The sequence below is a fragment of the Acanthaster planci genome, unplaced genomic scaffold (assembly GCF_054643075.1).
Source record: "Acanthaster planci isolate LZ-2023a unplaced genomic scaffold, COTS_SCS Contig138, whole genome shotgun sequence".
NCBI lineage: Eukaryota > Metazoa > Echinodermata > Asteroidea > Valvatida > Acanthasteridae > Acanthaster > Acanthaster planci.
This window is the reverse complement of record NW_028257759.1, coordinates 4,100-25,159: the sequence shown is the minus strand read 5'-3', so window position 1 is coordinate 25,159 and position 21,060 is coordinate 4,100. Positions and strand designations below refer to the sequence as shown.

At 37.4% G+C, this 21,060-nt stretch overlaps 1 long non-coding RNA gene and 1 pseudogene across 1 annotated transcript; one reads left to right on the top strand and one right to left on the bottom strand.

Annotated features, from left to right (window-relative positions):
- Window positions 1-89: 89 nt before the first annotated feature.
- On the bottom strand, window positions 90-8,971 carry LOC110975915 (uncharacterized). The gene is made up of 3 exons (XR_015424085.1): window positions 8,642-8,971; window positions 8,159-8,255; window positions 90-1,816 (listed from the first exon to the last, which is right to left on the bottom strand). It is a non-coding gene; the product is annotated as an uncharacterized LOC110975915 (long non-coding RNA).
- Window positions 8,972-18,358: 9,387 nt separating this feature from the next.
- On the top strand, window positions 18,359-20,229 carry LOC147795180 (uncharacterized; annotated as a pseudogene).
- The last annotated feature ends 831 nt before the right edge of the window (window positions 20,230-21,060 follow it).

Below are 21,060 nucleotides of genomic sequence, written 5' to 3'. Positions count from 1 at the left end.
AAGGGGGACTTTTATGCGCTAGGGTGCTTTTTTTGGCCGCTCAAGTTTAAGTTCAATGTCAAGTTCAAAGTGAAGGTCAAGTTCAAGTTCAAATTAAAAAAAATGCAATTGTTTCTGTAACATTTTGATTTCACTGTCAGGCTGCTTGAAATTTACACCACTGAAATGAGTGTTTAGAACCTGCTTTCAGACTGGCTTATGAGGGCGCTACAGAAATTGTCCTTTTCCAACTCATCTATGGAAATTCCAGTTTTGCCCACAACACAAGTACTTTGTACAAATACGCCAATTTGTGTTCGGGAATGGCTCCAAAAAGTTTGTAATAAAGTAAGTCTTTGTTCCCCCTGTACGATCTTTGATAAATACGTAACTTATTTCTAGGGATAGTGTGTCTAAAAACCAATATCTAACACAGGCCTGCTGTCCATTCCAATAAATAATGCACAAAAACTTGAATTCGATTAAAAAAAAGACTATTTTTTACGAGCAATGATAGAGACGGTTAACAAAAGGCATCAAAGTTCTGAAATATGGTCCCATCAATTGCAGGGAACATTGTTCAAACGGGAAAAGAAATCCTACCCTTTCAGAAAACAAACTGTTTTTGCAGCAAAAATGTGAAATGGACAGCAGGCAACATCACCCACACCAAACAACAAACGTCTTTTTATTGTCACACTTGATACAGACCTACACTAGCACATCACACAACTGTCTGACTGTAGTAATACTTTGCTCAACTGGTCATCTATTCAACTTCAGATTTCTTTTTGTTTAAATAACTTACAAATTACTTCAACCAGCGGTAAAATACCATTTTTGGCAAGGTGTAAGTTGACCGGTAATAGTCTTTCTTAGATGAAGGAAAGCTTTGAACTTCTAAACTTGCTATCACATTCTTAGACTGTTATCTTGCCAAAGTGAGAATGTAGTAGGTTAATACCTCTCTTTGTTTGGCCATAAACCATTTTTAGCAAACGCGATAAAGTTCAGTTGTAGAACCAAATAATGTCAAATTACATGTAAACACAATACATGTATGTCAATGTCATCACTGATTTACGAAAGTTCGAAATCAAATGTACATGTATGTTTACATATACGTGATGTGCTAGTGTAGATCAAAAAAACTGAATACTGTTTATACAAAGTATAATTTAATTAAAGTACCTTAAAAACTAATGAACCAGGCACATGTCCTTTCTTTCAATGTGTCTTTTCTAAACTCAGTAATTAAAATATTTTGTTGGGACCAAAAGGTCAAAGAGACCACAATCTCTTAGGTAAAAATCAACCAAGAGTAGATGCTCCTGAGTTTATCCATGTGCACTCTTCAACTCAACAATTCAGTCATTTTTACTTTATTTCAATCATGAAGTAACATGTGCCTGGTTTCATTTTGTTGCAAGTAGGGCAAATCCATGGCATCATCATTTGCTTTAGTCTTTACTGAACTGTAATGTACTAGTAGTATTGATAGTTTTACAAATCTTTGGCCATTTCAATTCTCAACGTACTCTGAAACAGAAGAACCTGTTGACTGGTGACAAGTGATAAATGGAGACTTTCTACCACACAACCATTTTTCTACCATCAGTTATTCTCAAGAGATGCGTTTGTCAAACATTAATGCATGCACGGTGTCATTTCAATGCCATGGATTTACAGTTTTCGTAGATGTTTGCAGACAGTCTTAAAGAGGAGAGTTCCAAAGGGTTGACATCAACTTGAGGCATCCGTGATGGGGTTGTTATCAGAAGCCCACACTGTCAGAAGATTGCCGAGGTGCTGTCAGTTGTCATTGTGACAAGTTAGCCTGAGAGGGGAAAAAGAAGGGAAACATATCAGGAAGAGTACATTATGTACATTTGCTTCTTGGCAGGGTACAGGATTTTGTAAGGAGAGTTGAGTTGAGAAATGACTTGATTGACCAGGCAGATCTAGCATTCTGGTATGGGGAAGGAGCCCAATGTGGATGTAACCTCCATCCTAATAACTGACAGACAGTATCCTTTCAAGCAATGAAGAGGAAACAACTGTTCGAGCATTGCATGACAATTATCTCTAAGTATTCATAACGGACAAGTACACCATTTAGCCATTCCTGCAAGCACGGCCAAATTCATCAATATCGGAGATACATTTTTCCTTGCTGGTTTTTACATGTCTTCTGCCATATGTTTTTTGCATTATTTAATATGAAGGTTTCACCATGTTTTTGCAGCCGTATACTAGTTATCCTCTACCCTGCCTTCCTGATTTATCGCTTTGATACAATGTATAGCATACGATATCCTTCCTAAAAGGGAACTTTAACAATGAGCATAAAACTGTTGAAGTCAACACAGGAGTAGTTTGATCCAGCTGGGGCAATGGATTTCCACTCAAACTTTGACAGCAATACAATATTTACCAGTAAGAGAAAATGTTCTGCAGTGTTTCACAGAGTAAAGATTAGGAATTGAGCAGATACATGTATGAGGATACGCTGTATGCCTGAGGCAGATATACTGCATGTGGATAGATCCACAGATGAGAAAAGTGAAGATTGCAGTATGAGCTCGGAGGATAAAGGAGAAATTCAGCCCCATCACCAGCTTTGGGCAATCAAGAGGGCCCAATTGTACCAGCTAGGGGGCACGTCATTAAGAACAATAAAGGCTTTAGCCAATTGGGGGTCTAGTTAAAGGGGGGGGGGGGGACTCTAGGGTCCCTTAAGCCAATGGTGTAGAGATATGGCTGATTCTTTTTACAAGGAAATGTTATCCCTTTGAGGCGATATGTCGCATGTCCATTCAGATGTTCATGGAGTGGAATACACAAAAATTTCTAGTGAAATGCATTTTCTCTGTGTGGGCACCATGTGACTTGTAAAATCCAATCAGACTCTTCCTTTTTCACCAATATGAGGTGGCAATTATTCAATGAGCAATAAGTGTGCATGTACAGTTAATGTGCTCACAAAGGGTTGGTTCACTGTCAGCAAACTACAACTTGCATTGTGTGAAATTATTATTCACCACTGGCCATTTGCAATTTTTCTGCTCCTAAGATTCCTTCCAGCAAATCATACATGTAAGACGGTGAGTGATGTAAATGAGTAAATCAAACTTGAAGCACTGATCTGGAAATGAGTTGCTATACTTAACTTGTTTCTCTGTTATGCATTAAAGTGCAAGCTGGCAAGAACAATTCAATAAGAACTTGCATTAAGAAGTTCTATTATTTCAGCAAGTTTAGAGTATGAGATGCCATGTGTACATAGATTTCTTTGTCAAATGATACCGTACATGTATGTTGAACAAGTACCGGTATGTTTCCATACCATGTTACTTTGTTCAGTCAAACCTACAATTATAAATTACGTGTCACATAGAAATGTTAACTTTTGTGTTCAAGTTGATAAAAACCTGATTTTTCCCCATTTTCTAGCGTTTTCAATGCTGTCTGCACCAACAGTCTAAAAGTTCTGTTATTTGTTCTCTACGAGGGCAATCCCCCTCAAAAAATAAAAACAAAAAAGTGCAGCATCTTCTTGGAAAAATAGGCAAGATGGAACTGATGAGACAACAAACTGTAAATGAATTGTCTTCAAAATGATGTTCCTTTCACTGTAACAAGATATTCCACAGCATTTCTAGAAATTATCAAAGATGATTTTTTTGTCAGAGAAAAAGTGCTTTGAATTTTGCAGTTTTTACATGCCAAGTTCCATCTGATGTTGCAAGAATATGCCACAAAGTACCAGTCACAAGGAAATAACTGTACTACATCAATATAAGATTTCAATCCCCTTCTATTTCACACTGATTGTTCATTAACAATTTTCTGTTTTGCTTGAATTTAAAGTACCAAATCATACATTATATAAAAACCAATGAAATGCAGCCACCAAATACACTAAATGTAGAGAGACACACATACATGTACACTGTATCTGCCAGTCAGGTCTGGTTCCCAACTGACACCCTGATGTGAGGCCATTCCAGAGATCCAGTACATTCTATGTAAGTGTGTAGAGCTTTCAATATTTGTCACTTCTTACACGGCTGAGTTTCTTTTGGGCAAAAAATCTTTTCCTGCAAGCCTTTGAGAAGGAAACCATGTCATGTTGTTTAGTTACCACAGCCATCTCCTTTGTGACGAGGTTCTGCAATTCTCCATTTTCCCATCAGGCAGTGTGTCATCATACTCATGAACTGTTAAAAGTTTCCACTTGCCACTGGATGGAGAGGCTCATAGTCTCATTTCTCAGCTACAGGGAGGAGAGACATTGTGATGAACTTGGAGAGACACTGGGGAATTATGCTAGGTCTGCATCTGCTAATTGGTGGAGAAACATCATGGTGATGAACTGTCAAACATTAGCTGCAGATGAAGGTGGCATAATAAGGCACTGTGACAGTTACTTTGCTACTGGCTGGAGATACATGTATGTGAAGTGTGCAGCTCTTTATAGATGGAAAGGCATCACTGGGTTGAACTATCCTAGTTTTCCATGTGCTACATGTACATGTACTGGGTGGTGATAAGTCACTCATGAACCATCAAGGCCCCTACTCCTGACTGAAGAGAGACACAGGTGGCAACTGTGAGAGCCAGCATTCGGCCTACATTCTATGGCCCTCGTCACAAGAACTTAAGTCCTCCAGACTAACCCCTCATCACTGATGTGCTTTAACACCTCAGCAGTGGCATGGAATCGAGTACATCTGTGGTTAGCTCCTCTCACAAAGACCTGGGCCTAGCCATTTGGAGCTGGAGAAGCAACCCAGGTACATGTGGGTCATGAAACAATTCTCTGCCCAGTTTGTCCAAATCTGGCTTTAATATTTTTGAACTTGTTACAGTCACAATCGTGTAAAGGGAACTGCAGTTTCCATTACCGAAGTCTGTGTGGAAACTGGTCTCAGCTTCACAGTAGTGGGCCATCACCACTTGCCACAATCACACTACCTGACAGAATCAGACTTCGAAATATGGTTTCCTTTGCTAGGCTTACAGGTGTTACATATAGAGAAATTGATAAAATGTCATTACTATGAGAGATTATAACCAATTTCCTGTAAAGGAAGGCGTAAGCATCTTGACCTCTCTTCCAACTACAGTAAGAAACATAAAAAAGTGGAAAACTATGATCAACCATTTTGTAACCACGAAAATCTTATGCAAGTGTTTGAAAACACATCAAATAAGCATGCATTATTAAACAATGAAAAATGTAGCAAATGAAATGTAAATGGACAATGCAACTTTTTTTTTACTTCACCCCTGATAATGCACCCGTGTTTCAGTTAATTTTTGATTTTTTGTTTTGCTATTTTTAATCTGTACTGTAAAGCCCCTTTGGTTGCAAGCTTTGGCAATTGTTGTGTCACTGTATGGCAACAAGCCAGTAAACAACCTTTTATCAGAAATATTTTGGTAAAAGAAAATTAGGGTTGCCAAATTTAACATGAAGGCCTGCAAAATGAAAAAGAAAACTAAGCCAGAGATTGTTGGCAAAATGTTATATTCTGAATCAGTTTTTTGGTCATGAGTTTGTTCTTGTACAAAAGATTCTAGAACACTGAAGACAATCGGTGTGTACAAAAGAAGTATTTTCAATGCCATTTTTGGACACTGCAATTCCAAAATGTGTACCTGAATTTGGTACACCTTGAAATACACCAGTTAACTCCTATTCCATCAGAGCATGTGTGGTGTCCAAATAATTATTGATTATAGCCATCAATCTCATCACGCTCAAGAATTCACTTCAAGTACATGTAGCAGGAGTCCAATTTGGCAATAACTTCCTCAATCCCCCCCCAAAAAAAAGAACTGACAATGGAATCTTCCCGGTCAGCATTTGTGTTCAAATATTTATCCAGATTTTAATGTCCTCCAGTCTCCAGCTATTTGACATGAATTCTCCTCATGATCTATCTATTCCAATGTTGATACATGTACATAGCATGTGACATTTTTCAATGAAACCTGGACAGTAAAATTCATGCACATTCATAATGACATTGAAAAGTTTTTGAAAATAGGCAGTATCCATGTATGTTGTTTGAATTCACATACATGTACATGTCTAATAAACATCAGTAGCTTTATGACCCCAATCTATAACATTGTTATTCATTTTCAATGAATTGAACATTTAAAACAGCAATTTTTCATTCTCAAAAGCCCTACTAGGATTTTGTGAAATAGACACTCTAATCTGTCCAAGTTTTGTGGAAAAATGTTACATACATGTACATGTATTTGTAAAAGAATGACTGAACAAAGAAACCTTTACTTAGTGAGATACTCTACACACAAGAAAAACACCTCCAGAAAAAAGGGGGAAAAGATACCTTGAAATGTTTGCTATTTTTTTCGTTTGAAAACACTTTCCTAATAATGATATGAATAGAAACCTGCAATAGTCACATGGCAATAAGTGACACTCAGGATTAATTACATCTAAGTATGGTCAGTGTTCATCATGTGAAACCATGCACGGTTTGAATAGAAAATTAGCAAGGAAATATGACAATGTAAACACAATGAAGCACAGCTTGGAGAAGTAACATACACATAATGCAAGATGTTGATTCTTCACTTCTCAGACCATAACAGAGAAACAGGCTTTATATCACGCATGCCATTGGCATGGCAACTACACGTATTATACATGTATGATTTCATCACTCACGTTCTAACAACTCATTTTTTGAGCAACATTTTCAAAATATTCAAAGATGACAATGAAAGTATCTTTCATGCAATGACAACTGAGGACTGTTCAGCAAATTAGCCTTCAACATGACTATGGACTCATTCCCCGAATTAAATTTGCCATCTATTTAATCCAGCTTTTTGGGTTGGAAATAAAAATTGCTTGACAACTCTGATGTAAACACATACATGTAAATGTACAACAAGTTTCACTTTCTAGAAAGTCAGCGATTCAAAAGCAGCCACTTTTCATAGTTCTCTACCATGAATTATAAAACAAGGGGCCATAATGAAATTACAATAAAAAGATTTGAAAGAGAAAAGCATAAAATTTGATTCAGGTATTATGGGAAGAAAAGGAAGTGAAGAAAGTGACTATCCCTCGCTGCCAAACACCAGGAAAGCACTGCAATTTTCTCATTGCTACAACGATTCCTAATATTACTTCACACAATCTTCACTCTTTTCATTGTGGCATTATTGACAGGCACTTTCTATGGTTTGTTTTATTCAGTCTTGCTAAAGCATTAAGCATAGTGCTCGTTCGATAGTTTGAAAACAGTGTGTGGTGGTACCGGCAGAGCCAAAGTTATCAAAAGATTTTTCTCATTTAGAGAGTAACAGCCCCAACTGGATCTCAGTCTACCTGATTGTACTGTACATGTACAACATATTGTACACAATTTGTACCTCCAAGTGCTGTAAAGGAAACCAATTTCCAGTTTAGACAAGATTTTACCTGCTGCAATTTCTATTGATTCTTCAATCCTCAAACGGCAACATGTTTTTGCCTATCAGTGGTTTTATTACTATACCGTCAAATTGAATCATTTGATGTGAGAGTTAAAAATGACAATTTTATGCCATTTCAGAGTCAAGAGCCAAAAAAATCCCTTCTGTAAAATTACAAATTCCTATTTCTATTTAATTTCTATTTACTTCTCAGTCAACATGGCCAAAGAAATTAAAAGCCTGCTCTATTTTTTCTATTCCTTAGTTACCTTTGGTATCCTGTTTATTGCCAATATCCACACTCCTCCTGCAGTGTACAGAGGTCTTATAAACAATTCGAAATCTGTAAAGATGAGTGCACCCAGTTGGCCTCCAACTAAATGTAACAAGCATTGCATAAATGCTGCAGAAGTCAGGGGGCCCATCGTTTTGATGCCTTGATCCAAGTAAAACCCTTCTTTATCGGTGAGAACAATCTTTTGACAATTTCAGTCAAAATGCAATTATTGAAGTACCTGTTATGGTTCAGGTTTTTCAAATTGATAAGATGTTAGATTTGATTTCCATGCTGTATTCATCTGAAATGAGTTATCCACTTGCTGCCAATTATTTTTCCACTTGACAGTACATGGAATTTTTTGACAAATGTCCATAGATGTCGGCATGCTCTGTTCAGTTTTGATGGAAAGGGGTTACACTAGTGGAATGAACTCACCCAATGATGCCCTATTCAGACTATATGGGAATGCAGAAGGTCTCAGGTTGTCTGATGTTGCTTTGTATGGCAGCAGTGTTCAAGCATGTATCACCACCTGTGAAGTGAATACAATCAGTATCTAAAGATGAACAAACCTTTGAAAACGTCTTTCTATTTTTTGTTGCTTCCTTGCTGGTCCATTGCCAAATCTGTGGGAAACCATGATTTTTTACAAATCTTCTCTAACAAAAACTTTAAAAATCTAAGGCTCCCATTTTTTCATCTTTGTAAACCATGCCTTTGTCATGACTGACTGCCACTCTTACAAGCTGAAATTATAAAATGAGGTGTTGAGGCACCTTATATCAAAAGCCCTCTAGATTCTACCTCAGAATTAATGGTGATGTTGAGCCTCATTGAGAGTTCTCTCCAAATCTGAAGAGCTCCCCACTCTCCCCATTCTGTAGATTCTAGCATAGAGTTTGAAGGAAGAACACTAACCTGAAGGGGACTTTGATAGAAGTTCTGTGTCAACCTTCACTAAAGCACCCTGTCTGTCAGCCAGATTGTCAAAATCTGAATGTGATGAAAGTGACAATAACATCTCTCTGGAAAGATATCAAAATCAAGGGAGACTGAGGAAGAGCTTCACTTCTAAAATGCACTGCAAAAACAGGGCTGCTATGTTAGCATTACTGTGTACATGTACCAAAAAGACAAGTCATTCATGCTGTACATGGCCTGTGTACAGCATGCTTTACACTGCACAGCACAGTGCCACTGACTCTGCATTCCAGCCTATTGTTCTGATTTCCACACCCTGCAATGCCCTCACAAAAGAAAAAGCCCTCTGCCTGAGAACCAAGAATCACAAAGCAGGAGTCTTTCATGGACTAGGGTTTTCACTGCCCTGAATTTACAGCAAGAATTTGAACAAATTTAAAATTAATGAAGCATGAATATTCCCCATGTTTTAATGTAAAAAGCTGCTTTCATGCAGGATGTTAAAATCTTGATTGTTTTTTTCTAATAGTAAAGTTCCCCCTCAGCGGCTTAGATTTTGTTTGGGGAGTAAATTAATGTACAAATTCTGAGGGAAATCTTGTGTTTCAACAAAATTGAGTTATGAGGCAAGTCTGGAAAACATTTTTGGAAAGTATTCAAGCATGAAGCCTCAGAGAAGATGGGGTCTTGGCCACAGGAATATAAGAGTCTGATCATTTATCACATTTGATTGTTATTTAACCACATAAACCAAAAGGCTGAAATCTGCCCCCTTACTGAGAGAGCAGACCAAAGTATGCACTGAACTTCCCTGGCAAAATGCTGTCCCCTTATTGATGAGAAAATAAATCAAAGTATGTACAAATGTACTAAACTTCGCTGTCAGAATTCTGCCCCCTTAATGATGAGAGGGTAGATCAAAGTATGTACTAAACTTCCCTGTCAGAATTCTGTCCCCTTATTGATGAGAGGGTAGATCAAAGTATGCACTAAACTCCCCTGTCAGAATTCTGTCCCCTTAATGATGAGAGGGTAGATCAAAGTATGTACTAAACTTCCCTGTCAGAATTCTGCCCCCTTAATGATGAGAGGGTAGATCAAAGTATGTACTAAACTTCCCTGTCAGAATTCTGTCCCCTTAATGATGAGAGGGTAGATCAAAGTATGTACTAAACTTCCCTGTCAGACTTGTGCCCCCTTAATGATGAGAGGGTAGATCAAAGTATGTACTAAACTTCCCTGTCAGAATTCTGTCCCCTTAATGATGAGAGGGTAGATCAAAGTATGTACTAAACTTCCCTGTCAGACTTGTGCCCCCTTAATGATGAGAGGGTAGATCAAAGTATGTACTAAACTTCCCTGTCAGACTTGTGCCCCCTTAATGATGAGAGGGTAGATCAAAGTATGTACTAAACTTCCCTGTCAGAATTCTGTCCCCTTAATGATGAGAGGGTAGATCAAAGTATGTACTAAACTTCCCTGTCAGACTTGTGCCCCCCTTACTGACAGAATAGTTCAACGTTCCATAATCACTACACTTTGTTATCACAATTCTGCCCCCTCTTGAGAGAGTGGATCAAAGTATGCCCTAAACTTCACTTTCAGAGTTTTGTCTCCTCACTGAGAGGTGCCTAACAACATGGCTTTGACAAAAGTGGTAATTGTTGATTCTATTGGAGTTCCACTCTAGACCAAAGTGAAAAACCATTCAAAAAGAAACAAACTGCATTCTAAACAGTGGAGAACCACTTTGAAAAGATTTGTTTAAATTTTGATATACTAGTAGTTAAATTTTTTAGATGAATTTCTAATTTTAAACGAAATTGCCCTTCAAAGCTACAGTGTATGCCTGAAACCTCCAAAATAATACTCTGCCCTCTGTGCAGTTCACATTTGAAGTACAGACAAGAATTTCTCACTGGCCATTTTTACATTTAATTGTGATAATTTGGGAGGTCCCCTCTGCATGCTGTAGCTTTCATAATGCCACCTTCCTATGCATCTCTGAATGTTTATAATGCTGACTAAAAAAGGGCCTTGTTTGATTGATTTGTAAAATAAGGTAATGATGGTCTTACACAATAGGTGTCTTTTGAGCCAGTATAGAGATTCCCAGTCAAACAGAGAATGCTGTCTATGGTCTGTACACTTTTTTTCAATCTCTGTTTGTAGGAGGATCTTAATCATGGGTTACCCTCCTGTGCAAACACATCTAAAGTATGCTAAGCTGTTTTTTCCTGGTGCCAGGTGAGTTACAGGGCCCTACATGGCAATTGCTTGGCCAGTCAAAGTGTTAAAACAAGGACATGAAATACATACATGTAGTTCATTGAATGGACTTGGTAATCGTTCATCGCTATCCTTTTGATGTCCTCCTTCCAGTGAAAGTGACAGCACAAGTGTAAGTGGGTCATTCCATAGAGTTGGGGCACTGTGGGTCATAAACACATTCCCACATTCCAAATGTGCAGAGTATTCTCTTGTGATGAATATTAAACTTGATAAATGTTTTATTTTAGAGATCTGTTAAAGCTCTATCAATGTTTACCATACATGGCTAAGAAGGTGTGTTCCTTTTTATAAAAAAATAAAAAAATGTAGGTAGTATAAGTGTGACACAGAAAGTGTTGTTTTTGTTGTTTAAATAAAAAGAAAAACTATCATTTTCTTACTCTGAAAGAATTTGTATGTGCACATCATACTGTGAACTAAAAACATCAACACCCACTTTGTCAAAGTGAGATGGGTTGTTTACTTTGACCTAATGATTATTTATATCATAACGACATAAGGACAGTGTCCCCAATGTCTATTCCACCGTTACATAGTTATGGGGGGGGTACATTTCAAGAATAAATATACATGAGTTACTAAATTGAACATTAAACGAATGATTAGGGCCTTGCATTTGCAACTATTAAACAGTGGATTTCGAAAATACCTCTTTCGGGTGAATCGTGCAACCAATGTAACTAATGTCGCAGATGACGTCCCTTCTGCAAAAATCTATCCACCCCTTTGAGAAGGTGGTACAATGCTGTATACCCTTGACAAATAAGTCCAGGAATCCCGTAAAATTTACCCGCAAGTTAGGGAATTTCATTCACAAAACTACACAAGTTCCAAAAATGACGTCTTCTGGAAACACTGCGTTATGGTGGAACTGAATTATTACGCTGGGATTCTTAAAACTGGTTCCTGTAATAAAACAGGAAGTACTGTAAGTTTTTACATTTGTTGTATGCGTTTATTGAACCAAAATACTCAAATAAATGTGGGAAAATCACCACAATGTGTAACATGTAGCCGAACAGCTGACAACCTACATGTATGCTAATTCTTGTCAATTGTACATGCCGTCCATTTCAAAATAACATTACATCGTTGTTTACATTCACATTTTTGAGGCAAATGAGAAATAATAACAAGCACAAAATGCCATTCAAAACATGAATTATGAAAGACAGTTTATATTGAGGTATTTCTTGTTTTGTTCTGGACTTGAATGTTTTCCCGTTTGTCCACAAATGCACGATGGCATAACGCATTTTTGTGTTCCAAGCCGTCCCTGGGATATTACTCTTCGTCGGTATTTGCTCCGGCCTTTTACAAATCACTTGGCCGTGCTTTTGGGTGAATGAGCTCGTTTCATTTTATTTCCGCATTTCATAAAACATTTTAACAATATGAGCCATGAAAAAATTATAAGATTCTTTAAATGTAAGAAATATTAGTGAGGGACACACTGATGTAATGATACTTTTTGAGAATATGTCATCCCGATTATGTCAGGACTCGGTTCATGTAAATGGCACTAGGTCATTTTTGTTTACTTGGTTCGTGATTGAAAACAAGCACATGTATATTAAAATGCCCTTCACTTAAAATATTCATTCTTTTTTTTCTTTTTGTTGTTGAGATAACAGTCACCATTATGCACCATGGTCACTGATGCAACATATGTTAATGTCCCCTTTGTTGTGTTGGTGCACATGCTTGTGTATAATGTGCATTTTCTACAGTACAAACTATTGGGCCTAATCATGTACAAATCAACCTGTGGTGATGTGCCTTGTCTCTATGGTGTAATGCAATGGCTTATGTAGACCTATGTACATTTATTCATAATGACTGGATCCTAATATACCGGTTGGCCTAATCCTCGTGAATTTTGTTATTGAATTAAATTCCATGTGTGTGCAATCACTGAAACAGTTAAAAGCTACTTTTGTACTTCCTGTTGTGTAAGGCCATGTAAAAAAACTACTTTCTTGTTTTAAATGGGGGATGCAAGTTCCCTCCCCTAAAAAAAGTTTCTGTGAAACTGTTTGCTTGTATGAAATTGTGGATACTGAGGCCATTAGAAATCAAATACACTGTATCACAGGCTTGGTGCTTTTTATAGCTCCATGGTTCAGGTAATAAATGCAGACTACTCGTAAACAATTTTTTGGAAAAAATGCATCATGTATCGTACATATACAACCATGGAGGAAAAACTATACAAACTGCTTTACCAAAACCATGTCATTCCGATAACTGTTTGCCAAAAAATAATTTCTCAGTTCCGAACTGAGCGCATCAGTTTTTGATTTTTGCTTACATGTAACTTTATCAGTATTATTAAATTTTACTTTGAACAAAGAAAACTGAGAGGAGTGTGACTTGTACCTGCATCTTTGGAATACCATTTGTACATGTATGTGCCCCTTTGCAGTGCACAGAAGAAATGACACTAAAACAATTTGAAAGAGAGTGAGTGAAATACAGAATTTGAATTGTTTTTCAAATTTACTCTCATTAAATACCCCAGTGAACAGACGTATTTGTCCAGATAGATGTAACGTATTGTACTTTTTTTTTTCCAAAAGACATTTCTACAGCTGATGATGCATCATTGTTATTGTTTTAATTACAGATGATACCAATGTTCCACATGTTGATGATTTTGTAGCAGTGAGGGTACCAAGTGCCGGAAGAAAAAAGTCTGATAAGTTTGCACGTGGCATGGGTAATTATTTCTTTATATTAGTTAACTTTTTATACACCTCGCTGAATAAAATTAATGGGTACTTTCTGGTATACTCAACCTTGCTTTATTAGCCAAAGCAAGGTGACAACACGTAATGGCAGATTCTAACGTGTTTTTTTTATTTATCCTTGCATTAAAGGTGACATCAGTGCTAGAAGATGGCTCCTACAGCCTTACATACATGAAGAAAGCAAAGAAGGATGACCCACTATACACATGGCCAGACGGTGATGACAGTGTATACATGTATACATCCAAGATGCGATATTGTAACAAAGTTGGATTCCCCACTACCAGTTCCTGTTGGGGCAAGACTATTGTCTAAATTTAACATGACTGAAGCAAATGAAGCTTTTAATTATGTGTAGAAATCACACCACTGAAGTAGTGAGGAGAAAAACTGAGGAAACCCCAGGACAGCTTTAGCATTTGAATATTGGAATTTTTAGTGTTGAAATCTATTTTCCAGTGGAAGGATATGATGTAACTTCTTATTCAGTCATAAAGTCTTTTTGGATTGCAACAAGAACACAGGTAATTCAAATGCCAAAGCTGTTTCGATCCTTGGTTAATGTGTTAGGAGGCAACTTCTGGTGGATCTCCTGCATGAAGAATAACTAAGTATGCAGGAATGTACAAGACATTCTTCAGCTGGGGGCCAGAAGTCTTTACCTCAACTGGAAAATAATACAAGTACAATGTACATTGTCAATTTAAATATCATGTATTGTTTAGTAGGAACAGTGTTACTTTTGAAACAATGTTAGAGAAATGATAAATGTCAAAAGTCAACAAGAACTGGCATACAACAATACAACCATTAAAATATTTAATGATTTCACAATAACATTTACAACACAAGACCTGTAACCCATCAAGTCAAAACCCAAAGTGAATCCACCCCAGGTCTCATCTAGAATAGTTGTACTTCAAAATGAGTTTATGAGTGATGTAATAAAATGATAAAAAGATGTACATCTAGTATAATAAGACAGTGAAATTATAAATGCAGAGCATGATTTGGAATGGCTGCATGAGCACACAAAATGCAGGGTGATAACATTTAATGGATTGTCTCAACTTGTAAATTGGAATTACAACGAAAAAGAACCTTCAATCTGTCATGGGATGAGAAGAAAATGAACTTGAAAACAGCATTTTCAGAATTAACTTACCTTTGCTGCTTGTGACAATTTAAATGTGGCGTCCCCTGGTATATCTTGTAACATTAGTGACATGTATTAGCCTGAATCAGTTTCTTGATTCTCTTTCAATAAACATACTCCTAAACAACAAAACAAAAGAACATGATGTAGAAATAAATAGGAAATTAAATAATTTTAGAATTTGGCATAATCACATCATTACCTTCACTGTTTAGGGCAAGTTAAAAACGTGACGTCCCCTATGAATGTTGTTACATCAGTGATTTTTGCCGGTTCTAAAATATTAATTTCACTACAATTTAACGTGTATACTGTTTAAAACGGGTTATAAGTTAGGTTTAATTAGGCTGTACAATATGGAGCTACATTCCCACTCATAGGCAGACAAAGTTTTATTGTACTCATCTGATTTATTGAGACGCGACATCTTCACATAGAAATGTTACATCAGTGATGTTATTTTGAGAATAGAAATGTGATATCATTGCCGTTTCTTACTAATCTCATTACCTGTTTTGTTGAAACTGCTTTGTACCAAGTTCATTTTGAATGCTACCATTACTTGATTATTTGGGTTTACTAATTGTGGTAAAAACTTGTTACATTGAATTGAATGTGAGTTGGATTTACCTGAACTTTTGCAAACTTTGTGTTTCATTTACTCCAGAGTGCGAGTCAGCAGTGGAATACATATTGGGGGTCTTTAATGTGAAGATAATTAGGAGTTGAAACAACAAATAAAAAGCCTTAAAAAGATAAACACACCAATTTTACAATATTTTACAATTTTGAAATGACATCCCCCTTTACATCAGTGACTTCTATCACCGTCCTGCGGTGATGTGCCTGGATCGGTTTTTGAGGGTAAAATGTTGCAAAATGTACATTTGTTTGATTAACTGCATGAGATGGCCAAACAGAAATTGCCATTGAACGGCTTCTTAACCCAACTTGAAATATTGGCTTCTATGTCACGTTTTGTGCCCAAACTTCATGGAATAACCCAAATGAAGCATGTCATGTTAATGTCACTGGTAATGCATGCATGTGTTATTGCACCATGTCTGTTGGCCTTAAGTGGGGGGAGGGGCTGTTCATCATGTGCATATGCTGTATCTGTGCCAGTTCTACTCGTTAAAACAAAGGAAATATCTCATTCAAAGTTACAATCTGATATCTCCTAGATTATTTATATTAAGCTTCGTATCTATTTCATACATACATACACATCTGTGGTCGGTCAATCAAGGAAAAAGTGGGTAGAAAATTCCTGGCTTTTCCCAATTTTCTTTCTTAGTACAAAATTCCAGACAGCTAGGGTCGGCAGAATTAAAGCTTTGTGTTAATTAGCAAGGGCCAAAAATAGGCCTAATTTTAAAGTCCATCTACTTCATCCAAGCCTCATACTATCAAAAAGACTAAGACCTTGCTAGACACAAACTTAAAGTTGGCCATTCACTTCAGCCTGCTTCATTACTTGTTTGTTGCCATTCTCCTAGAGGTTGGCAAAGGTGACTCCAGTCCAAAAGTTAAGCTAGATTTTTCATAACAAGCAAGTCCCACACAAAATGTCTTTAGTTAAGGGCACATGTTGGGCTGACAAGGAAGGCATCTTTTTCAAGCTAAGGGAAGCACCAATTCTGATGTCATTTTCACAATCTTCAATTCAAACTCTTGTCCAAGTCTGACTGAAGATATTTCAAGTCATCCTGTCTTTTTGTCAGACTGCATCTATCCTGAATAGTAAAATGGTCCCATATGGTCAGTTGTCAGTTAAAGAGTTTGAACATTTGTGTTTTGATTTCCCTTGACCAAAGTTTAAATTGTATGGAGGTTTCAATAAAAAAATAGAATCTGTGAAGTTAAGTGAGCCGCCATGTTTGTGTCTCAGACCCAGGCAAGGAGGACTGCACTTGGGGAATGTGTCGTTACGACAAACTTCGGTACATTCAGTCATCGAGCACTCCAGATTTTACTGCTGTGAATGTACATGTGACTCGAACATTTCTCATGTCGCGATTATGGTGTAATGAACTTCGGTGAACTGCAAGCAGTTGAGCAACGTTATTTCTCAATAAAGTCAGTTTTTACCTTGCAATTTGGGCTTCCTTTTGATTGTTATGCAGCAAACGGTGAAAAGGAATGAGACTTCATGAATTTATTCTTGGGATAGTAAACCCATCCAAAGCTATCAACCACACACATCCATGACAGTGACATGAATCCAACTTGTGTCGCCGTGATGTGGGATCAGTCAAAGTTGTCTTTCAATCTGGTGGCTTCATTAATCACAAAAATAACCTCAAAGGAACACCACTTAGTGAGAGGTTATCAATATTTACATTTGGTTGAGAATGTTGATTTTTTTAAGGTGTTGAAATCGCTGTATTTTGATCCTCTCCGTAGAGTTTCTAACAACGTGTCACGGTGATACGACTGAATGGAATGTTCCATTTACTGACACAGTGTATGTTGATTTGTTGAACTTCTTTTCGCATCAAAAAAAATTCTTGCAACACATTATAACATCGCAGTTTCTGAAACGAAGTTTAGGTGTGAGCGGAAATTTATTTCAATTATATTGTTTCCTTTTTTGCTGTATGCAAGGTGGCATATTTTATTTTCTTTCTTTATAAATACATGTACATGTATATTCTTCAGTGAATTACTGCGAGTAATTATTCCAGTATTACAGTATACTGTGAGTTAGTCTTGTCATGTTCTCCTTCCTTGGTAGGTGATTTGTGGAAAGATGTCAAGTATCAACATGCCACTCCCATTTTCACTAAGAATAAGATGCTGGCAAAGGAAAGATGATGATAACAAAGGGCCCAGGTCATGTTTGAAACAGAAACAGAAGAAAGAAACAAAAAGGTCTTGAGTGGTAAAAAGCAAACTAAGATGATCAAAAGTAAAGAGACAGGGAGTAAATCCCACAAGCAGTCAAGCAGTCTGCTGGATCAAGTACTTTCAAGTCACCTGCAAGTGAGAAGCAAAACAAATTGAAATCAAAGAACTGGAGAGATAAAATGAAACAAAATGACCCAGAGAGATATTAGATGTTGCTTTATGAGCACAGAACAAAAAACAAGCTTGACAGAATGAATAGGTCCCTTGCTGAACATGATCTGAAGAAGCAAAATCTGTCAGACAAAGAAAGGAAAACATTCAAAAAGTTGGTAGAGAGAAAGAAAAGAAATAATGCTTGAGCTGCTGCCACAATGAGAAATATGAGAGCAAAACAAAAGGAAGAAGTAGAAATAGGAGTGAGACCAAAAAAAGCCTAGAACCAGGTGTCAGAGAGAGAAAGAAGGGTTGCAAAAGCAGAATCAGAGAGCTCGAATGTAAGACAAGAAGAAACAAGAGATAATGAGAAAATGATGAGAAACATATGCCAAGAAGGTATCTCTGAAGAGAAAGCTCAAATGGGAAGAGGACAAATTAATTGCGAAGAAGAAGGAACAAAAAGAGCTAGAAAAATGTCTGACAGAAAGAGAGGATAGACTTCAAAACAAGATGAATGAACTGGAGGTTCATCTTCAAGAAGATAACAGATCAAGATCTGCTCAGAAACAAAGTTATCTGAGAATGAAGAAAGTAATGCCAAAGAAACCAGAAAATTATGCCAACACAGCCGTAGATCTCATATGTAAAGCTAGTCCTCACAAATGAATGGCATTGAAGGAAGCCGGGTTACAGTTGGATGACAAATTTCACTAAGCAGTATTCAAAGTGGTGTGTTCCGGACTAGCTGAGAAGTGTACATCAATAAAGAGGAAGGCCTTAGCTTCTACTATGTCGGCTTTTAAAAAGTACAGACTACAGCACAAAGCAGCCGGCAAGTTCCAAGTAGAAAGCTGCTACAGAATGCTCAGAAATGTATTGCAGGACGTCCTAAACTACCTCAGTCCACCATCAGAATAATTCAAAATTTCTATGACAGCAATGCAGCAAAAACACCAGATAAGAAGCTGGTTAGTAAGAAGACAGGGTTGGCAGCAAGCATCTTAGACAGGCCAATTGCCACACTGTACTCTGAATTTAAAAAGAAACATCCTGGTATAAGTGTCAGTGCAGCCAACTTCTATAAGCATCGTCCACGTCATGTCAGAAAAATGAAAGAGGCAAAATACAGAGGCTGTCTCTGTGAGTATTGCAAGAATGTGAAATCGAAATTGAAAGTGGTAAATGTCCACCTGAGAGCAACTAATTCAGACAGTGTGATCAAGGACCACTGTGACCTCGCTCGCAAGACCATGTGCACAAGATGGGTACTTCAACAAGCCAAAGTGTATTAACAGAAGTTGTAATGAATGTGGTGTCAACCAACTCGATAAGTATCTAGCTGCAGCGGTGCACAGTGAAGAAGTGACAAATACAGCTGTTAGTTGGAAAAGGTGGGAAGTTGTAAACACAAAATGCATGAATAAAAAACAACATCAATAGTCAAGAAGTGTGTACTCCAAAATGTGCACAGGACAATCAAGATGCTGGCCTCAGAGCTAAAAGAAGAGGCACATAAGATCCTTTTCAAGACATCTCTTCCATAAAGAATGGCAGGACAAGCAGCGGTCCAACCTGAAATACCTTCCAGAGAACACAGCACTGTGTATTATGGATTTTGCTGAGAACTACAAATCTGGCTATCAGGATGAGGTACAGTCAGCATACTGGACACAGAACTCAGCCACAGTCCATCCAACAGTTGCCTACTACCGATGTGAAGTATCTACTTGTACAGAGCTTGTAACAGAGTCACTTGTGTTTGTCACCAATGACTTAACACATGACTATCATGCTGTGAATGTATTCAACAAAGAGGCTATCAATCACCTGAAATTGAGAATTCCAAATCTCAGCAAGTTGTTCAGGTTCTCAGATGGCTGTGGTCAAAAGTACAAATCAAAAGGCCCAATTTCTGACATAAGTTACGCTCTCAAGGATTTCGGTCTACCCATTGAACACAGAGCTATTCTGGGTCTTGACACGGCAAAGGTGCCAGTGATGGTGAGAGTGCGGTTGTAAAAAGTAGTGCCACTACAGCAGTCAAAGCAGGCAAAACTATTATCAGTAATGCCCAGGAGCTCTTTGGGTTTTGTGAAGAAAACCTTGACAAGCAACCAACCTTCAACCAGAAGGAGTGCTGTCATCATCAGCGGACAATGTTCTGTATACCAATTGAAACTATAGAACGTCCCTGTGAGAAGCATATCGTAAAAAGAGTTCAGGTAACAATGTCTTTGCACTGCATGAAAACAGTAGAGAAAGGAGTGGTTGCCACAAGAAACCTGTCTTGCTTCTGTGCCTCCTGCCTCCATGAAATATGTGCAAATAAAACTAATACGTCAACAACTGGAATAAGGTTCACCTTGGAAAAAAAGAGGTAAACTCTTTCTTTGTAATTTTTTTTTTATTTCAAATTTAGCAATATAAAAGTGTTGAACGCACTGAAGGATTTGAAGTGGGACAGTATGAAGTCATAAGGATAAAGAAAAAAGGTAGGTTTACAAATGATGGGCATTTTCAGTTGTGTAAACAACACCACATACATGTATTTAATTGAAAACATTTATTTACATGTACATGGGAAACATTAACATATCCAACCCAGCTTTGGGAAAGAATGAAAATGGGCAAAACAAGCAACTTCTCCTAAAGTTGTCATAATGAACGGTTTGTCATTACAGAGCAATACCCAAGCAAGGGGACTATGTGGTTGTTGTGTTGTCTCACAAAAAGCAGAAAGGAATACCTCAAGCCATCTACAGTGCTTCGGTAAGTACAATTACAATGTGTTCAATGCTTATTTGATAAAACCTTTAACAACAGAATTGTTAAATTACCTTCAGCCAGAAAGTGATGTTGGAAAGTGTTTTACTGGCTTTATGTGTTTTGCAGGCTGGGATTTCAACACATTTACTTATGAGACTTATTTATTTATTTCACAAGTTGTAAAGAAGAATGCTGACTGTGTTCAGCTGAAGTTTACAGAGCAAGTGAATGAATGTTCATTTACCTGGCCAGATGGAGCCAAGGGTGATCAAATATTCACTCATCCAAGCAGTGATATTCTTTGTGTGCTTCAACCTCCAGGCCTCGAAATGAAAGGTTGCACATTACAGTCTGTGTTTTTTGCAGAGGACATCAGGAAAATAACAAACTGTGTTAAAAACCTTACCTAAAGATACACAATATTAATCATTGCTTAAATGGGAACC